The sequence below is a fragment of the Pectinophora gossypiella genome, chromosome 21 (assembly GCF_024362695.1).
Source record: "Pectinophora gossypiella chromosome 21, ilPecGoss1.1, whole genome shotgun sequence".
In the NCBI taxonomy this organism is placed as follows: Eukaryota; Metazoa; Arthropoda; class Insecta; order Lepidoptera; family Gelechiidae; genus Pectinophora; species Pectinophora gossypiella.
The window spans coordinates 4,458,558-4,472,844 of NC_065424.1; the positions used below are offsets into that span (position 1 = coordinate 4,458,558).

Consider the following 14,287-nt stretch of genomic DNA (forward strand, 5'->3'; position numbering starts at 1 on the left):
ATTCAACGTAATTATCATGGATAAACTTGTTGAAGGTCAATGTCAATGAAGGTCAATGAAGAGAAGCAATATAGGTAGAAACATAATTTATTTATTTGCCATATTTTATATATTTGCCTATGCCAATTACATTATATTTTTGAATAATTATGTACCCGAGGAATAAGAAAATAGGTAATTATCACGCTAAAGGAATACAGCGCCATCTATATATTTTTTGAGGAACGTGGCATGGAAAGTCCATCATTAGGCGAGGGTGTAGTGGACATAGAATGGGTTAGGCTAGTGACAGTAAATATTGTGACAGCCTACAAATACATTTTGACACTTGGCATGTAATTTAATTTTAAAAGCAATCAAGTTGTGTTTGGTATTAAGCCTCAAATCCACAGCAAAAAAAAAGAATAAAAAAGCAACAATTACCGCGTAACACGCAACGTAACGCGCAACATGTACGGCAACGTTGCACAACAGCGCGCGACGTTGCCAGCTGAAGCGCAACATGTACATGTTGCCGTACGGCAACGTTGCACAACAGCGCGCGACGTTGCCAGCTGAAGCGCAACATGTCGCGCGGATTGTTGTTTGTTTAGAGCATCGTTAGTTGAGCAACAATTGTTGTCGAGTGGAGACGTGACGCGCAACAACACAAGTTCCTCTGGCGACATGTTGTCGACGACAGACGTGTAGTAGATGCGTAGACAGACAACGTGGTGAAACAAAAGTTCCGCGCTGAACTTTCTACATGTTGCGCGCCAAATGTTGCCAAGTGAAAACGCGGCTTTAAGCGTACAAAATTCGGAATAATGCCATTGAAAACGAGTGATTTATAGAAATTAATTAGTTTATGAAGTTGGTAAATAGTTATCAATTTATTTTTATTGAAGAAGGTGATTGGTATTTATAGTAATCATAGCTGCACAAGGTCGTTAGTCCGTTAATTAACGAAGTTAACATTTCAACAGATTAACTTGTAATTTAAGTTTAAAAATCGTTCCTGTATTCGTTAATTCCGTTAATGTTTTACCCGTTAATCGTTAATTACTTACCTACTATTTGCCAAAAGGGTACTCCGTAGATAGCGCCGCAACGTCGAAAACATGTTCTAATTTGACAAGTACTAAAATTATATACTTAATATTACAAACTCCAATGGTTCATTCTTTTGAAAAACCCCTAAACCAATGTTGTATAACTAAATTACTAACGAGTAAACGATTTACGTCAACTTACGATATATTATCATCTAAAATGTAACGCTTTAACTTTTAATGCGGATAATGGTGCTAATTTCTGCAGACGCGATCTAATTTTATTTTAAGTTATACCTGTCATTTTCTTATCCGTTGAAAAATAAAGGTAATCGACGGGCATAAAATTTATGGAATACAAATGTTTCAATTAACTGATTAACGAAGTTAACTTTCTTGTTAACGGATTAGCGATGTTAATTATTTGTGTTAATTTAAAAAATGCGATTTTATATTCACCTTTATTCTTACAAGTCATTGCAAGTTGCAAGTGTTTTTATTCACAACATTTGTAGAAGTTATCGTGTAAAAAATATCTAAAGAAATGATGTGCTATATACAGGGTGTTAGTGACATCGTAACGAAAACTTTGAGGGATGATTCAGGCCATAATTCTGAGTTGATATCAAGTGGAATTTTCCGTCGCAAAAGTATGGAACGGAAAATAATTTAAATAAGCTCTAAAATTTTCATGACTTCTCCGACAGGAAATTCCACTTGATATCGACTCAGAATCGTTACAGTGTCACTAACACCCATACCTACTTGTATGGCTACTGTATGTACTTGTATGGGGTGTAAGTGACATCGTAACGAATACTGAGAGGGATGATTCAGCTGATTATTCTGAGTTAATATAAAGTGGAATTTTCCATCGCAAAAGTATAGAATTAAAAATAATTTAAAAAAAAAACTAAAAAAATAACATGAATTTTGCGACGGAAAATTCCACTTGATATTAACTCAGAATCATGGTCTGAATCATCCCTCTGAGTATTCGTTACAATGTCACTAACACCCTGTATACAAAATGTATTATGAATATAAAAATATATGAGACAATATAACAGGGTTAAGACCGTTTTTAACCGACTTCAAAAAGGAGGAGGTTATTTTTAATCTCTTATTTTGTTCTTTTTACACGACAGCTAATTACAAATTATGCGTAGATTAAAATATTGTTTTAAGTGTTTCTACATTTAAAGAATTATGCATTCTTAAAATTATATTGTTTGGTCCAATTTGGTATATTTAGTTGCGTACTTAGAGGACTATTCTTAATTTAATTGTGCTGACTCCTGTACACACCATCTAATTTTATTTTAAGTTATACCTGTCACTTTCTTACTCCCCCAAAAAAAAGGACGGGCAACCGACTGGCATAAAATATATGGAACACACGTCAAATTTAGACAGAAATTTTAAAAAAATCCTTCCAAAATTGTATATTGGCCAGTAAACCGACAGAATTAACTTGACAGCATGCGTCAAGCGATTTGCATATAAGCGAGATGCCTATTTTATTCGCCCGGGTTATTCATTCATTTACTCATTCTTCCTAAAATTAACAGTTGTCAATAATGCGTCCCTTTCCTTTTCGGCGATAAAAAAATGACGGGTATAACTTAAAATTAGGATGTGTCTGCAGGAATCGGGGCCAATGTATACTTAAATTAAAGGGTAGGATTGGTAATCTCATATCAAAATTATCTGTAATATTATATTAATTTTATTCATTTAAGCAAAACTTAATTCAAAATCGAACTTAAACATACGTGTTAAATGAATTTATTATTTTATATTTAAGTATTTTAATTTTCTAAAGTATTTTTTGTTATAATAATCTGAAATTGTGTACTTAGCAGCGTTGAAAACTTTTAATGTGTAGTTGTGAATGATTTAAAGTAATTAACCATTTTATTTAAATGGGGACCATATCGAAAAGTCAAAAATCCATCGGTCAAATTTCAAAAGGCTTAACGATTTGGCCAAAAGTAATTTTGACCATTTAAATTTAGATCTACAAAGAGCAAAAATGCAGTCACTGAGCCCAGCGAATTATTTGTAAACAGTGGTGAAATTATGAACCATTAGTTGTCATAATTATAAAATTTAAGTTTTTGGTTTATTACAGAAACGACATGGAACCAGGAGGTCTTAAGTGCAATCAGTTAATTTATTACTTTGCAAGAAACTGATTGCACTTTTGCACCTTATCGTACCTACCAAACTTTGTTCGGTTAAGTTTTTGGTCAAACCATTTGAACCGTTATTTTAAACTTTGATATTTTATTCGCTATGTTTTTAAAATTTGATCAGTGGACTTTAGACCTTCTGATTATATAGGTAACTATTTAAATATATGCCCAACGATAGAGATAATCTGTGTTTTTCAGGTGCTCTCAAATACAGTAACAAGCAGTATGTCACTTTCCTTGTTTTCTGCGTCTATCCTTTTCTGCCACGCACAACCGTCATTTGCCAGAGCGAGATAAAGAGCTAGTGCGACTGCACTGGTCGTTTCCGCTGCGTGCAGTCGAGTTTTCTCGCTCTGGCAAATGTCGGTTTTGAGTGACAGAAAAGGATAGATAGGTGCGGGCAGTTGAACTTTGCGTGAGCCGATAACTTACTACCTCGCCCCACTGCTTTCTCCCTGTCTACTCACTATAGTGAATGGGCATTTACTAAGTAAGCGAGTCACACTTTGATACCATGTCACATTAACTTGTTTGCCGTAAGTCTCATCAAATGTCATGATATGATAGTGCGACAGGGTTCTAAAGTGGGTACATGATATTGCTCATAACTGTACAACCTTAAGTCACATCTTAAACGCCTGTTTTATAATAAAAAAAGCTGCTCTCAAGTCAGCTCTGCTGTGACGTAGATAGGATTTATATTACTGTTAACCTACATCCACTTATTCGAGAGTGCTCTTTCCATTCCTCGCTTTAGTCGTATATGTTCGTCATACGAACATTGCAATTTACAAAACAGTATTTAATTGTTATTGTAACATTCCTCCTGCACGGGGTAACCGTACAATAGAGAGTGAAGTCAGAAATTTGTTGTTTATGCCTTAAGTTTTTATTTATGAAGTAAAACTGAAAAAACTTGATAATACTTTATGGTGCTATGAATTCTAAGTTACCAAAGTGTTAGGCGTCTGTTTTGTCATGTAAAATCGACAGCGGATTTCGTGTAACATTCGTCGCAAAGTGAACCCTACTTTAAACACAAACAGGTGAAGTTGCTCGATAAGTAAACGCGCCAAAAAGAACACAAAACATGCAACAACACTCACACAACACAACAACAACAAAACACAACAGCACGCACACAACAACATAACAGTTGCACTTCAGCATCGAACTACTTAAAGACGTACACTTTAGTCGGTGCTACCGTTAGCTTCATTTTATTATTTTTTTATTCCTAGTTAAGGTATTAGTATAATTTACAAAACAACAAAACTAGAGTGAATGCATTTACTAGGCTACGTCTTCATTTACCATCAGGTAAGATTGTAGTCACAGGTAAATCTATTTTTTATGAAATGAAAAGACAACGCAATTAAAAAACTTAATATTTTTTTCGGCGATGTTATTCGTCATATGCCAAGCCTAAGTACGTGTTTATCTGCCTTTACACTATATTCGCTGTTGAATTTTAATTTAAATATATTTATTACCTAAAGCATTTGTCGCTCACTTAAACTTATTCTTATTTACTTTGTTTAATTCCAAACATTTGGTAAAACGACGCCTAAAACAATTCATGATTCAAAGACACTGGATTGACAAAGTGCTAGATAAAATATATATTATAAAAATAGCAAAATAATGTGAAAAGTATAAAAATATACACTGATATGTTATGATGTAAGATGAAACTGAATTGTGTTGAAATTAAAGTATTTATTGCAACAATTTTGCTACCTACTTATTATTGCTTATTATTCGTGTATTGTAGAGCCTGGTGTGAAAAGGACAAAATATACCGAATACTGAGGGGGTTGATTCTGCTCATGATTCTGAGTTAATACTGACTGACCGAGTCCAAGAAAATTCCGGTTGATATTAACTCAGAATCATGAGCTGTCATCCAAAACATGAATTCAGAGTCGGAAAATTCTACTTGATATTAACTGAGAATTATGAGGTGAATCATATCCCTCAGTGTTTGTTGAGTTTTATGTACTAAAATAAAGCACAAAATTACAAGACCACAACCGTTATGAACCAATTTATATTCACGACGAAATGAAGCGAATAACTTCGTAATTGTGAATAAAATAAAATAGGGTTACCTGGCGGATATTGCCTTCCGCGGCGACCCCGCCGCTTCCGCGCGTTTTTGTGTCGACTTCACGGTTACTTATGTTGGGAAAGTTGCCAGTTATGTCATAAAATAAGGAATAATAGTAGGTATAGAACGGCAACCCTCCGCTCCCCACCAATGGCTGAGGTATGTTTAACTCACCCCCTTCGGTCTTACTTGAGTCTTCAATCGTATGGCGTCAGACGCCACACACATAGATGCGCGTGTACGATAACGTCAATGTGTGGTGTCTGTGTAAAACGAGGTGTTTTGTATGAAAGGTCCGGTGTGTGATTATGGTAAGTTATGAACTTGCAATTCTAATTTAAACCGCATGCAATTTTGTTTTAATTTGGTGTGACTTATTGCATAAACTTTTTTGCTGGTTCCGACTTTATTGACGTGACTTATTGTAGATTTGCTGTAAATGGTATTAACTGTAACTTGGCCGCGCTGAGGCCTTTCACCCGGGTGTATTGGACCGAACGTACAAATATAGGGAGGGTAGAGAGAAAGCCTCAAGTACCTTCTGTCATAGAATAAGAAATACTTAATACGTAGTATTATACGTTATTGTACGTAAGTAGTATAATAATAGAATAGAATGCTCCTGTATAACCGACTTCAGAAAAGGAGGAGGTTTATATTTGATCGATTTCGCACATTCTAATAAGATTCTGATTTCTTTCACAAACTAACAATTTGATTTATGTTTTCCTTGTTATTAGTTTATTTTCAGACCATAATTATCGTGTGGGTTGTAAGGTGAATTACCAACCTCATCAACCCTGGTGTCAGGGTTATTATTGAGCCGCCATAGGCCCCTGACATGGCTCATGTAACGACTACTTGCTTACATCAGTAAGTAGTAACCGGGACCAACGGCTTAACATGCCGGCCGAAGCACGGATCATCTTAAGGACAATCAGTTGATCACCCTGTAATGTCCTATCACAGGAAAACTAAAAACGTTAGTATGGACGGCTGTTTATAAAAAAAAAACTTTTATTGGCATTATCTTTCGAAAAGTAATGATAAAATTGCAGCCTATCACATAAAATATACATTGCCGGTAAAGTGGCTATGGAATTAGAGAAGCAGTAGAGCTATCGTAGTTATCGGTTTGCAGGAGTAGTAGTAAAAGAGAGCGGGTTTGAACCGGCGACAGCGGTTCTCATACAAAATGCGCGTTAGGGGCTTTCCATCCTCTATTTCATTCCGTGCCCAGGTCATCTAAGTAGAACAGAGTTACTATTTATAGTTCGATGTACTAAGTAATTAAAATATAATGTTAACCGCAGTGCAAGCACCTTGTGACAATAATATTGCAATTAAGGCGAAAGGACGGCTATCGCGCATCGAGAAAGTAAGAGTGCGACAATTTTACGCTAGCGGAGCGCACGCGCATGAACTTGGGCGGCGTAAGCGCACGGGATGTGTGCGTACAGTCTGCATGGTCATCATCATTCATCATTTCCCTCATATTTTTTTTTAGATTTTTTGAATCCGTGATAGCCCTGTATGGAGAACGCGTGACTTTGATCGTAGTATTACGAGTTCGAATCCCAGCTAGGGATCTAAACCACTGAATTCGACTTTTTTTTTCTTGTACCCCTGCCGCACAGGATAGGCAGGGACTTTTTGTAACTACATACATAGCTTATTTCTGCTAGTGACTTATATAACTATTCTCACCTGAACTCACCTGACTTGGTCCCTGCCGCCACCCCATCTCACGAGGTGTTGTGTTCAAAGAGTAACCTCACTTGTGACTCACCACAAGCATCAACTTCACACCATCACTTGTTTAATACGGGGCAACATCTATTGAACGAAATTAATACTTGTACCGTAACGTTAGAAAACCAAACAAAAAAATATGAGTGTGAAATTGATCAGCTCCAGGCACAGATAAAAAAACTGACAAAATCCTTAGAAAATATGACACTGGACTACGAAGTAGCTCAGAAAACTATTCGAAAGCACGAGCTGACCGCTGATAAGATGGTGAGTTTGAGTTTTCACAACGCGGAACGCTTCGATTCACTAATTAATCGTCAGTATAGATGCAAGCATTCATCCTCGCAGACTGAGCGGCTTGCTCGTGTTTCCGAATCCTCCCCTCTGTCCGCGCCTGCGCCGGCCCATCAGCTGGTACCGGCGCCGCAGGACCTGCTCCTCACACCTATTGATAATGATAATAATACGTCCTTCTCGTCGGCGACCGGGCAGGCGGCGCCCGCGCCGGTAAACAAAGCGCAAAATATTATTATGTTTAGTGACGAAATTGGCAAATCAATGGGTTTACAACTTAGCCATTTCTTGAGGCGGGCAGTAATTAATAATTGTATGCCGGGTGCCTCCTATTTAGACATTTTAAAAAGAATAATTTCATATCAATTCTCACAAAATAGTACAATCATAATCTTGGCCGGTAGGAGAGGTAACGCGAACAAAGAACTACTTACTCATTATATTTCCTTACTTAACAGCCTACCGAATGTAGCACAAGTGATTTTGTTTGCATTGCCTTTCAGCCAAAGTCAGCTAAAAACCGAAAATAAGTTTAGACATGATCTAAACCTGACGTTGCATACTTTAGTATGCGATTATTATAATAAATTTCAGTTTATTGATACGAATTCCTATGTTAGGAATTTTTATTTGACCAAAGATAGATATTACTATCTATCTAACTTTTACAAAAGACAAATAGCGAAGTCGCTATCCTTTTTTTTTACAATAGAATCAGCCAATTCGTTGGCTTTTAACGCGTCTGCTCCTATTGAGCAGCCTATTTTTATTTCTGACATTTGTAATTTAAATTAAATTTAATGACAACAGAGAAAAACTTTGGCTGTAGTAAGTTAAATGAGGACATATTAAATATAAAATTCAATAAGAAAAATACAAATGTAATCAACCTGGTACACCAAAACATACAAGGAATATTGGGCAAGGAACTTGAAATTGAACTTTTTTTAAACAGTAATTGTGTTGATATTATGTGCGTAACTGAACATTGGCTAAAAAAACATGAGTTCGTTTGCTTCAATAATCACCAGGTTGCCAGCTCGTACAGCAGGGAGACGGCTATCCGTGGCGGTTCATTAATATTAGTACGTAATTGTTTAAAATATAAGGAACGAACGGATATTGTAAGTCTCTCAGTTGAGCGAACTGTTGAGCTAGCCTGTATTGAACTCAGCCGGCTTATTGTATTGAGCGTATACAGACCCCCCGCTTCATCTTATGATCTATTTGAGAAAGTTATTGATGAAGCTTTATGCAAATTATGTAATAAAAGCAAACATGTTATCGTCTGCGGTGATTTTAATATTGATATTCTGGAAAATTGCTCATTAAGTACTACATTCAAATCTTTATTTCTGTGTTATAATCTTGTAAATCTTTTTTCAGAACCAACCCGAATCACGTCACAGTCCGCGAAATGTATCGATAATATTTTTAGTAACTTAGAACCTTGTGATAAATTAATAATTAATAAATTAAAGTCAGATCACTGTGGTCAACAAATATCTTTCAACTTATTTATTGACCGCTCACTGAAAAAGGATGTTACATGCAATCCCATATCAAGTAGTCGTTTAGAACAATTCAAAGATAATATGTCAAACAAATTACCAGAACTTCCTTACTGTGATGACCCAAATTTGTTATATAACTCCCTATTTAATCTAACAAAATCGGAAGTTAGTAAAGTATTTAAGGCAAAAACAATTAAGAAAGCAGACACACCAATTTTTAGTGACTGGGCGACGGTAGGAATTTATAAGAGTAGAAACAGGTTGTATGAACTTTATGAAGAAAGAACATACAATCATAGCGTAGCTTTTCACGACTATGTAAAACGGTATTCAAAAGTTTTCAAAAGTGTTTGCGTTACCGCGAAGGCAATGTTTGTTAGCAGTAAAATTAAAGGTAGCTCAGATATTATTAAAATGACTTGGAAAGTTATAAATAGCGAAAATGGGAAAGTCAAAGCACGCGATCTCGAGTATCAATTACAAATTGACGGTAAACTACTCACAAATGATAAGCAAGTTGCTGAAGCTTTTGAAAAATTCTTTACTGACATTCCATTTTCGACTACCAAGGACTTGAAGTCATCTCCTGCACTCGCTCAATCACTTGTAAAGGAGCACATAGATACGTCCAAAGTAGATAAACTAACATTTACACACGTGAGTCCTAGGGACGTCTTAAGAGCTTTTAAATCTTTAGAAATGAAAAAGACTGCAGATCTTCATGGTCTCTCTGTTAAAATCATTAACTCCGTGATTGATTGCATAGCTCCCTATCTATCATGTATATTTAATAAATGTGTAGACAATGGTGTGTTTCCAGATTTAATGAAGCACAGTAAAGTCATTCCATTGTTTAAAGCTGGTAGTACTTCTGACCCTACTAATTTTAGACCAATATCTATACTACCCACGCTTAGTAAAATATTTGAAAAAATTTTATTACTGCAATTACTTCAACATTTCAATTTAAACAATTTAATGTCTAATAAACAATTTGGTTTCACAAAGGGTCGCTCAACAACCGATGCTGGTGTTGAGTTAATAAATCATGTTTTTCAGGCTTGGGAGGAGTCCAAAGATGCTATTGGTGTCTTTTGTGACCTTTCCAAAGCCTTCGATTGCGTTTGTCATGATATATTGATCGCGAAACTTCGTCACTATGGGATAACAGATAATGCCATCGCTCTTTTGGAGTCGTACCTTAGTGGCCGCGTTCAGAGGGTTGATGTGCATGGCTCCAGATCGTGTGGATCTAACGTCACTATAGGCGTCCCGCAGGGCTCAATTCTAGGTCCATTTCTATTCCTAGTTTACATAAACGACCTACCTAGTCTTGTAAAACATGAAGTGGTGCTGTTTGCAGATGATACCTCCTTACTTTTTAAAGTAAAGAGACGACAAGATTCCTTTGACGATGTAAACAACGCCATTTCAGAGGTAGTGGATTGGTTTACTGTAAACAACCTGCTACTTAATGAAAATAAAACAAAATATGTTTATTTTACGTTATCGAATGTTAGTAGGCCGCTCGATTCTATTATTGTAAAAAATAAAGAATTGGACCTCTCGGATACTGCTGTATTTTTGGGAATTACTTTGGACGCTAAGTTGCAATGGAGTCCTCATATTGATAAGTTGTCCAAAAGGCTCAGCTCAGCAGCATTCGCGGTCAAAAAAATTCGTTTAATAACCGATGTAGAAACCGCGCGATTAGTTTATTTTGCCTATTTCCACAGTCTAATGTCGTACGGCATCTTGCTGTGGGGTCATGCTGCAGATGTGAACAGCATTTTTGTTCTGCAAAAGCGGGCCATTCGGGCGATTTACAAATTGGGACCCAAGATGTCACTTAGAAATAAATTTAAAGAAATTAATATTTTAACTTTGGCATCACAATATATCTTTGAAAACTTAATATATGTAAAAAAACATATAGGATTATTTGCGAAAAATAGCGGTCGGCACATTGTTAATACCAGGAATAAAAATAAACTTGCTTTACAAGTCAGTCGATTACATAAGATTACTAAATCTTTTAAGGGGCAATGTATACGTTTTTACAATAAGATTCCCATTGACATTCAGAATTTGCCTTTCAACTGTTTTAAGACAGTAGTTAAACAAAAACTTTACAAAAAAGGTTATTATAAAGTTAGTGATTATTTAGAAGATATGAATGCATGGGATTAACTGTCTGAGAACCGATATTAGGCAGCTAAATTACTCAATTGTATACCAATATTTTATGTTTTATGTTTATTTTTATTTTTTTAAAGAACGTCTAGGGCCCTGTGCCGAGGTTTTTCTTGCAGCTTCTTTTCCCCGGCTATACAGGTTGTGAGAAGCTGCAGTAGTTTTAGGCGGATGAGACGTTCGTTATGTAAAATTGACGATTCAAAGTGTAACTATGTTACCTACTGAATAAAGATATTTTTGAATTTGAATTTGAATTTGAATTGAATTCTGAATTCGACTTTAGGAGCTGGAATTCATGTTTGGACCATAGACAATTGATATCACGTGGTTTCCAGGATGGTTAATGGCAATAGGCTCGCTTCCTGTTAAGTATTTTTTTTTTAAATTAAGATGGGTTTGCTCTTGTCTTCGTACTTTCAAGAGGAGAAGAAGAGATCGACCGTGGAACGAGCTTACCCAGAAAATGCCTATTCACCCGTGATTTTAAGGACCCCAGGTTATAAGATACAGGAAACACCGACGCCGGCAGCCCATTCCATTCCTTGGCTGTGCGCATGTTCACCCCTATTACATGGGAATGTAATAGAGGTGAATATACGTCCCTCTGCTGGGCACAGGCCTCCCCTCAATCAACCGGAGGGCGGAGCATACTCCACCACACTGCTCCACTGCGGTTTAGCGGAGGTCTATTTTACGGTTAATTTTATTCCTGTCGATTACACGTCTCTTTGCTTTTCGGCAGATAAGAATTAAATTGACAGGTATAACTTTTAATAACATTAGATGGTGGGGGTTGAAATGGCCACATCGAAGCAATTCATCTAAGAAAGCAATATTGCAATTTGACATTTGCGCATATAAAATTAAGTGCGCAATGCAAACAAATGTCAAATAGCAATATTGCTTTCTTAGATGAATTGCTTCGATGTGGCCATTTTAACCCCCGGTGTGTGATACGGTGAATCTACTACTGGGATCAGGACCACTCGTTCTTACCATGTTATATTAGAACAGAAGGTAGACTGACTGTTAACAACGGTTTCCGTTGTCTTAATAAGTTTTTTTCGTTTTTTTTTTGTTTTTTAATGTTTTGGTCAGTTTTTCAATAAAAATCAGCTCGGGATGTCTCTTTTCTTTCGAAATTCTGTATGCAGTCTCAACACTAACAAATAGAAGGTTTTTTTTCTTTTACAATAAAATAAGTTGACAGATTTGTTTGCCTTTAGAAAATTATAGATCTACCCACTTCACTCCAGTTACCCCGTGATCATGGCACTTGCAACAGTGTTGAAATATCAGGAGTCAGGAGTCTCATTTCGGATTTATCGCGGTAAGAATAAAGTATTATTATATTATGTTTTAATCTTCTTCTATCGTGTGGGTTATGGGTTTGTGAGGTAGATTACTAACCCCGTCAACCCTGGTGTCAGGTTATTATTGAGCCGGCAAAGTCCTCTGACATGACTCAGTATGTATGTTATGTGTTTTAATGAAAGGTTCCTATCCTATCGATCATGGGCAAGAGTTTAAAATTGAAAACTCCTATTCTCCCATATCTGCGCACAGTACTACGCGTACGCGCACCGATCTCGCCGAAATTGTCCGCGCGCAATTGCCCCCAGCTTTCCATATTGTGCGCGTTGTGTAACGCGCGTTTGGTAATTCGATTACCTAAGCGCATGCGCAGATGGGTGGTTTGGGCAGTACCTAGCTGCTGAAGAATAGGAGTAATTGGGGATTACGTGGTTTTGAAGAAATTGCTACATTATGTACTTTAGTTACTTATCAACATCTCGAGATAGCGCTGTCACATCAGGTCATGAGTTTGAATCCCTTGGGCTTTAAAATACTGAATTCGACTTTATAATCCATGTTTGGGTTTCCAAGGTTTGTGCCCGGTTAATGGCAATAGGTTCGCTCCCGTAGGACTTAAACATAGCTGGCGACAAGTAATTGTCTATACACTTCTATCTACCCCTTAAATGTATACAGGCGAGATGATTTGGCCCACTAGGGTCGATTAATTCTCTAAAATATAATCCTTCTAATAATCTAAGCCGAGGTTGGCGCCCAACATGGCACCCTCAGACCCGTTGTCTTAAATGTATCGACTGAGAGGCTGAGAACCTTCAGCGCTCCCCGTATGTCCGGCCAAGTAGTTAATGCCATTTGTGACAAAACTACAATAAATCATAACATAAGCTCACAAACTATATCCCAATTGGGGTACGATAAGGTACAAAAGTCCAATCAGTTTCTTGCAATGTAATAAATTAACTGGTTGCACTTAACACCTGGTTACATGTACGTTTTTGTAATAGAGCAAAAACACCTACAAAAACATAAATTTTACAATTATGACAACTAATGGTTCATAATTTCACCACTACATAACATAAACTGCCTATATATGTCCCACTGCTGGGCACAGGCCTCCCCTCAATCAACCGGAGGGGGTATGGAACATACTCCACCACGCTGCTCCACTGCGGGTTGGGGAGGTGTTTTTACGGCTAATAGCCGGGACCGACGGCTTAACGTGCCCTCCGAAGCACGGAATCAACCTACTTTTTCGGACAATCAGGTGATTCAAGCCTGAAAAGTCCTTACCAAACAAAGGACAGTCTCACAAAGTGATTTCGACAATGTCCCCATCGGGAATCGAACCCGGACCTCCAGATCGTGAGCCTAACGCTCTAACCACTAGACCACGTAGGCTGTTTGTAGTGATTTCACCACTATTTACTAATAATTCGCTGGGGTCAGTGACTGCACTTTTGCTCTTTCATTGTACATCCATCGCAAGATGAACTAAGTACCCACAACTCACTGAGCTTTCTGTTAGACCAACGTAAAACACGTAAGCATCACGTAGGCGTCTCTTAAGTCAAGAGTTTCTTCGTTGAATAAATCAATAACCTTTTGCATCGTGTTCTACCATATTAATTACATTATTATTATTTCTTGTGTACCTATTTTGTAAGTTTTCTAGCATTTTTTTAGTCGTGTCTATTGGAGGACCTGTAAATGGCTGTTTGTTTTTTAGTATTAACTATTATTTTGTATCGTTAGCTGTTGGTCTTCCAATAAAAATAAATAAATAAGTAAACGTGATAGGTTCGTAGCCGTATCGCCGTCTATAATGGCCGAGCCAACTGTGTTAGTAAAAATCAAGTCAAAAAAGACCAATGT

At 36.9% G+C, this 14,287-nt stretch overlaps 1 protein-coding gene across 2 annotated transcripts in view; it reads left to right on the forward strand.

Moving 5' to 3' along the window:
- Positions 1-14,287, forward strand: part of LOC126376652 (glutamate--cysteine ligase regulatory subunit) — a 206,920-nt gene that overhangs the window by 17,137 nt on the left and 175,496 nt on the right. The window lies entirely within an intron of this gene.